Source organism: Arachis hypogaea, chromosome 17 (assembly GCF_003086295.3).
Source record: "Arachis hypogaea cultivar Tifrunner chromosome 17, arahy.Tifrunner.gnm2.J5K5, whole genome shotgun sequence".
Taxonomy (NCBI): Eukaryota; Viridiplantae; Streptophyta; class Magnoliopsida; order Fabales; family Fabaceae; genus Arachis; species Arachis hypogaea.
In genome coordinates, this window is record NC_092052.1 from 52,759,749 (window position 1) to 52,767,480 (window position 7,732).

At 35.3% G+C, this 7,732-nt stretch overlaps 1 long non-coding RNA gene across 1 annotated transcript; it reads right to left on the reverse strand.

Annotated features, from left to right (window-relative positions):
- Window positions 1-6,322: 6,322 nt before the first annotated feature.
- LOC140180799 (uncharacterized) lies at window positions 6,323-7,282 on the reverse strand. The gene is made up of 3 exons (XR_011874765.1): window positions 7,209-7,282; window positions 6,964-7,031; window positions 6,323-6,871 (listed from the first exon to the last, which is right to left on the reverse strand). It is a non-coding gene; the product is annotated as an uncharacterized lncRNA (long non-coding RNA).
- Between the last annotated feature and the right edge of the window lie 450 nt (window positions 7,283-7,732).

Here is a 7,732-nt window from a genome sequence, read left to right on the forward strand (position 1 = left end):
TTTTTTTACTCAATTCAATTGGGATGTCAATGCCCTATTGAGAATGTTTTTCTTGGAGAATTTCATTATTTTAACTAAGCTTCTTATATATATATATATATATATATATATATATATATATGCAACTAAAAATCCTAAAAGACCTAAAAGTGAAATACAAAAGTGTTGGGATTAGAAACTTGTCACCCAAAAACACCGACTGGTCGGACGACCTCCCCACACTTAAAGTTTGCACCGTCCTCGGTGCATTCAAAGATGAGCAAGGGGGTTCGGCGACTCTCTGAGTTGCTACCTTCAGCTGGTAGGTCAACCGGTTGCTGCGTGTTCTTTCTCCCTCTTCTATTTTTGCTTATGGTGACTCATCCTGAAATTAGAAGACAAGATAGTGAGAAAAGTAAATGCAAAAGCAAGGAAGCATATATTATTAGAATGAGGTAATAGTCACTAGAATGAAGTGAGTGAGTTAGTGTGACATTAAAGAAAAGAGTGTGTGAGTTCTAAATTGCATGCGATTTTAGAACACGCGCGCACTAGCATAAAAAGCTTTGTCACAATTTACACAAAAGAAGCATGCACTTTACTCATTTTAGTGTGCTTGAAATACTTCAAAGTGACTTGTGGGTTAAGATAACCAAACAAGTAGTAAAGAAGCATAAAAGCACTCAAGCAATTAATCAGGTAAATGTGAAATTGGATAATGCATGGACATTGGTTGATGTGTAAGTAACTTTAATGAACAAAATGGAATATGAACTTATACATCAATCAATGACACATTTTGAAGTTATTGCAACACCTAAGTGACATAGAAGTGGAACACATGGATGCTATGGAACTTAGGGAAAAGAAGATAGAAGTTAAACTCAATCACATAGCAAAAATGGTCCACAAAGCTTAGAAAGCTAAAAAATATGTCACTAGGTAAGCTTTCGATCCAATTTTCACAATTCCAAAATCTCAATGCATGAAATAGGTGATGTGAATAAATGTCAATTAACAACAAACACCACCTAAAAAATGCATTGATAATGTACAATTGCCTAACAATAGATGCTGAATGCATGGTGGCCAAAACATGCAATTCAAAAGATTTAGAAAGCTAAGAGGCAATGTAACATGTACTTGGTATTCAAAAGTGCTAAGCATGAAAAATTCAAAACCATGTAATAATGTATATCTTCAACAAAGAATCCAACAATCAATATAGTAATCGGCAGCAATCAATAGTAAACAAGATTAATAATCCAACACTTATCATGAAAACAAAAGTTAAACTAACTAAATAACTAACAAACTAACCAATGGTTGATGGTGTATGGTAGTGTTGGATGATGGGTGAGAGGTGAAAAGAAAAGAAGAGAAGAGAAGAAATGGAAAGAATTGTAAAGAGAAGAAGAAAAGAAGAGTGGTGAACAGGGCAATCCACGCGTCACACAACGTGGATAGATGAAATGGAAGTGACGCGTACGCGTGGATTATTCAGAGAGGCGACGCGTAAGTGTGGGTCGACGCGTACGCGTGGGTGGACTTTGTGCAAAGGCACAATTCCAGCCCAAAACTTGCACAACTCTCGGGTTTGTTGTATGGAAGGTGGAAATTTTGGATCCACGCGTACGCGTGGGTGATGCGTACACGTGGATGGCTGAAAATCTTGGGGTCATGCATACACGTAGGTTGGTGCTATATTTTTCAAAATTTTTCTAAGTTCTTGCACCAAACTAAGCATTCCAAACCTCCAAACAGCTACCAAAACACCATAAAACCTTATTCAACAAACCAAACTACTAAATAAACTCAACAAACTAAACAAAACATAAAATCAAACTAGTTTTTACCAATATGTACAAAAGAGAAAAATGAAAAGATTTTACCATGGTGGGGTGTCTCCCACCTAGCACTTTTTTCTATTGTCCTTAAGTTGGACATTTTAGGAAGCTCTTTGTCATGGTGGTTTGTGCTTGTATCCATCCTTGAACATCCACCAATACTTGGACTTCAAATAAGCTCCATCATTCACAATTAATAACTCCAAGCTTTGATGGAGTTCCACACATGCTAAGGGCTCTCAAAATTGATCGTCATGTATGCCGGGATCCCGAATCTTATTTCTATGCCCGTCTTCAAGTTGATCATCATTAATCTATTTGGGTACCATAATCTTGGAATTCTTACTCAAGTGACCAAACATCATCCTAGACCCAAGCAATCTAGTACTACACCAACCCTTGCAATTAAGTTTTGAACATGCAACCATCATGAGCTTTGATTTACAATGCCAACCAATAACCATCTTCCTCTTGCTCCTCAATCCACAAATATTTCTAGGTTGACCATCCGTTTCAAGCAAACCATATTCAAGTGGGATAATTAAGCTTAGAGATGAGATATTTACCCACTTGAATGGAAGGATAGATGGTGATGGCTTGGGGAAAGGTATCTCCAATGTCCTTGCAAGCTCTACTCCCATGTGTTCTTTCTTGACAACTTCCACCTCTTCACAAACTTCTTCAATTTCAATCCTTTGTTCGTCAATTTCATCTAACTCTTCTCCATCACTCAAATCATAAATGGGAGGATGAGAGAAATCTACCTCCATATTGCTTTCTATCTCATCGGGAGAAGGTTCTTTAAGTTCAAAGGATTCACCACCAAGAAGGTTTGAGGCATGATCTTCATCACTAAGGGAACTCAATTCTTGCTTCATTCCCCCAAATCTTCATTCAAAAATTGTTTTGGAGGTTGTGCACTCTCCTTCTCAACATCAAATTCAATTTTCTTGGAGGAACTTTCCATGACTCTAGGTTCCCATGGAGGTTTCGCATTTTCTAAGTCTTTAACCACTTCTTCCTCTTCTTCAACAATCATGGCTTCCTTCAATTGCTCTAATACAAAATCTAACTCCTCATTCTCCACCGGATTTTTCAATCTCTCCTTTATGCTTTTCTCTTCTTTTGATCCTTCACATGTGGCCATGGAAGTACTTTGAGTGAATGGGTCTCGGGAGGCCAAAGTGTGCACTACCTTGGTCAAGATAGTCACATATTCAAGTGCACTCCCTTGCATATCCTCTTTCCCTTGAAGTAGCAAAGTGAGAGAATCATCCATTGGGGCTTGGGGTGGATAGGAGGGTTCATTATTTTGGAGAAAGGGTTCATAATAGGAAGGTGGTTCTTCTTGGTAAGGGTATGGAGATTGTGTGTATTGATGTGGTTCTTAGGAGTAATTATGATGGGATTGTGGTGGTTCCATATATGGTTCATATGGCTCATAAGGTTGTTGGTTTGGTGGGTATGAATTAGGGTCATATGGAGGTGTTTGGTAAAAAGGGGCTTGTGAGTATGGTTGAGGGCTATGTTGAGGGTATGGCTCATAGGCATATGGTGGTGGTTTTTGATAGTCACAAGGATGTCCACCATAGTCACTGGATTGATATGCATCATGGAATGGCTCTTGCTCATAGTGCATTGGTGGAGGTTATTGCCAAGAGGATTGATCACATGCATATGGCTCCTCCCAATTTTGATTGTTCCATCCTTGATGCATCTCCACATTGTAATCTCTACTTCCTACAACATAATTGTAACCAAACTCATAGCTAAAACACTACAAGAAAATAGCTCTATTGCCATGCTTTTAAAGCGTGGCGGAAAGCTGAAAAAAGTGTGGCGATAGCTTTTCGCCACGCTTTTTGAGCTACCGCCACGCTTTTGGTGACCTATCGCCACACTTTTTCTTTTGCCACGCTTTTTATAAATGGTCACCCGTTAAAGCGTGGCCGTATGTGGGAGATATGGTCACGCTTTAAAAGCATGGCCATATGGGAGATATGGCCACGCTTTTGAAGCGTGGCGATAGAGAGAGATATGGCCACGCTTTTTAAGCGTGGCGATAGCAAGATATGGCCACGCTTTCAAAGCGTGGCAATAGCCTTATAAAATTTAAAAAAAAAATCCTTTTTCTAATTTTTACCTTCATCGATACAAAATATAAAATTTTCAGTTCTTTTTTATTACCAAACTTATAAATATAGAAACTTATAAATATAGTATACAATTTTTATTATAAGACAAATCAAATAATAATTAGTGATATATATAATTTTTGCTATAATTGTTTTATACATTAAAAAACTAATACTCAAATACAAAATAAATCTCGAGTTCAAATTCCAAAACTAAAAACTAAAGAAAAATACAAAAACAATACAACTTAAATCCTAAGTCCTTTGCTGTTCCTCCTTCTTCTAGCCCTCTTAAACTTCCTTCCCTTAGATCATACATAATTGTTCAACTTGTTCACTCCCTAAACCGCTCTCCATGATCTCTTCTTTCCCTCGCAAGATCCCGTCTTCTTCCTTCTAAAACCACACAAACTGATTAAACAAGAAGCAATAATAATTAAGGTGAAGAGAAAGGCTTGTTTTGTGTACCATGGTGGGAAAAGAGTGATGGAAATGCATGGTAGGCATGAAGGTGAAGCTGTTGTTTTGGATCGGAGAAGAGAAAAGTGTTTTGGATGAGTTTACAACTACGTTGCCTCCCATTGTAGACATTACTTGGCAATCCCCATACATTCTTGCTGCTGCTTCTTTCTTTCTTATGTTGAGGAGAAAAAGTTTCTTTAGTTGAGGCAAACCTGTTTTGTCACCCCAAAGAAAAAATATCAAAATCAGAATCCAACTAGCAAAAACAATAGCTGAGCTAATGACGAAAGCTAACGAGACATTCTCATTTCACTAACCCAAAGTACAACAATAAGGGAAGATTCCTTTCACAGACAAATAGGCAAAATCTCAGGAGTGTATGAAAGGAAACAAAATAGAATAATGTCCCTCACAATCTTTGGAAGATTTATTTTCTTCTTTCTTTCTTTTATAACACACATGTAAAAAATGTAAAAAATAAAATAAGCAAAAAGAGTAGTAAATATTATAGAGAATAGAGAGCATGACCATGGGGAAAGGTTGGAAGCTATGGTTTTGTGACGTTCACAGAAGACACACCCACTACTAGAAGAGTGTGGTGGAGTTGTACTAAGTCGGTTATAGTGGTAGTAATTTATTTTACTGGTGGGAAAAGGGTAAATGCGGTTGGACAGAAACTGATCAGCGCCACTTATTGCGTCGGCTATTACATTCCACCGGCTTCTTTCTTAATGGCTGGTTGTTCTTATTGGCACAGATCAATGGGGCAAAATTTTCATATTAATTGCAAATTGCACCATGCACATATTATATAAGGTCAGCTGGTAGTAGTAAGGACGTTGTTCTCACTAGTTCTTTTTTATGTGAAAAATGTAGTTTATGATTAAGTTCTATTTTTTACATGGAAAATGCAGAGTATTAGGTAAGAAAAAATCAAGTGAGATTTAGTTTGCTGCTAATATTGACATGTTTGAATGAAAGTTATAAAATTTCTTGAAGCAGTTCTATGTTCAAGTAATGAGATGCATTTGAATTTTCTTTTTTCCTTTTTCCATTAATGAGATATTTTTTAATTCTAAAAATGACATCGGAATGAATTTATACATTTGCTATATATGATGAATACAACTAATTTTAAATTGTAATTCTCTCAAGTAATATTTTCTTTTGTTTTTCTATGTATTTTGGAAATGATTTGTTTTCAATTTTATTTTTATATTCTTACATTCATCTAGATGCTTTATTTGAATTGTAGGCTACAACTATGATTTATACAACATATATCAAGCACAAACGAAAAGTTTAATAGAAAATAACTTCAGCAAATTAAAAAAGTATAAATTATAGTCACATTCAGTTTTTATAAATTTTAATCAACTCACATTGGAAAATCCAAGAGTAACATGCATTGATCTTCATCTGTAATGCCAAGTCTCCATCTTATTCTTTGTTCAAATAACCTAAAAGTCATAATGAAAGAAATAATACTACTAAAAGATTTGCCTAGTGAAAGCAATAGCTTGAAGTGTGAATGAGTTGATGGCTTGCTTACATATGGGGGCTGAGATGAACCAGTTTGGCTTCGTTAATATGATTACTCGTAAGCTTGAGAGGTAGCAGTGACAGAAATATGCTTGATATGCTTAAGTTGTGGCCAATTAAACAAGAATAATAATAATAGTAATAATAATAATAATAATAATAATAATAATAATAATAATAATAATAATAATAATAATAATAATAATAATAATAATAATAATAGTAAGTTAGTAACTAAATTAAACAAGAATAATGAAAAATAAATTAAATATGAAATTATCTAATCAAGTTTCTAAGAAAAGGAAAAAGTAGAATTCAATCTAAGATATGACAATTAAAAAAAATAGTAAAAGAATACAATTTGAACAGATTATGGCCAGGGATCTCTGCTAGTCTGCTAGTTTGCTAGGTACACACGAATAATTGATAATAGTTGGTCAAACATCACAACAAGCATATGTACCCAAAGGGCTAAATCTAAGTTAGTACTTACAAATCATAAAATTTGACAAGTACACTATTTGGTTTACTTTTAAATGAAATAAAACACTACTTCATTTCTTCAAGTCTTATTCCTCTTAAGATGTTGCTTTCTTTCCTAATATTTTGATAAAAACTTGAAGTTACAACATCATAAAAATTGCATATAATATGCTTCAATTACTTTATTGTTTACTGTTTTACATTTTATATAATATACACACACATACATACCCTACCTCGTGCAAAATGACCATACTATGTACCCATATCTATGCTACATTTTCCTGAAGCATTAATGAATCCAACATTATTATAAACTACAGTCCACTTCGATCAAGAAGAGAATATCAACTTTGAGTAATTGAATTCATAAAAGTAAGACGTACTTGGCATGTGGCAAGGGTATCCTTACAGTTTTGAAGACTTCTAGAAAGAAAGAGCCACAGAAAGAAGTTTAGGCTCAAATTATATCTTCACAGCAATCTGAACACAGTACAACTAAGATTTTGTTATACCTCTCACGAAGAGACAATATCATTCCAGTGGTTACACCAGAAGCAGCTTCTTCAGCCTTTGATTTTGCCTGAACCAATAACAAATAGAACAGAGTACAATTTTAGAAAACAAATATCCAACCTTCAACGAGTCATGTACAATTGACGAACGTATTCCATTTTCCACATAGAACATTCTAATTAGAGAACATGTAACGCATAATCACATAGAATAAACTAAACTATAGTGGATTATATTTGATTACCTTCTTGGGTGCGAAAGGGTCATTATCGTAATATTCGTTGTCATAATCGGGAGAGGGCCTCTTCTCACCAGAACACGTTCCAGAAAATCCACCTTAAAAATCGAAGTCTTGCTGCGTTTGACAAAATTGAAGTGAGGGCCGAGATTCATAGATAGAAAGGGGAAAGAAAAAATAAAATTCGAAAAGGATGAGTGTCTTACATCATCAAAATGAGGAGAGGAAGCCATTGGTTTCAAAAACCCTAGATAGGGGAGGAAAAGATTGTTCACAACAGGTGATTCAGCAGCTAGGGTTCCTAAATTCGACCCCTTCGGAGGTTTATCTGAACTCTTCATCACGCTGCATTGCGACTCAGTTTCGCAAGGCGATTCGCTAGCTCGTTGTTAATTATACAATCAAAATGATCATGGTAACATCAATGCAATGAGTTTAATCAGAAAACGTGCACAGTACCATGTACACTGCAAAAAAGAATCAAACGAATCCAATGCCTAAATTCAAATAAGTTGGTAAGAACATAGATC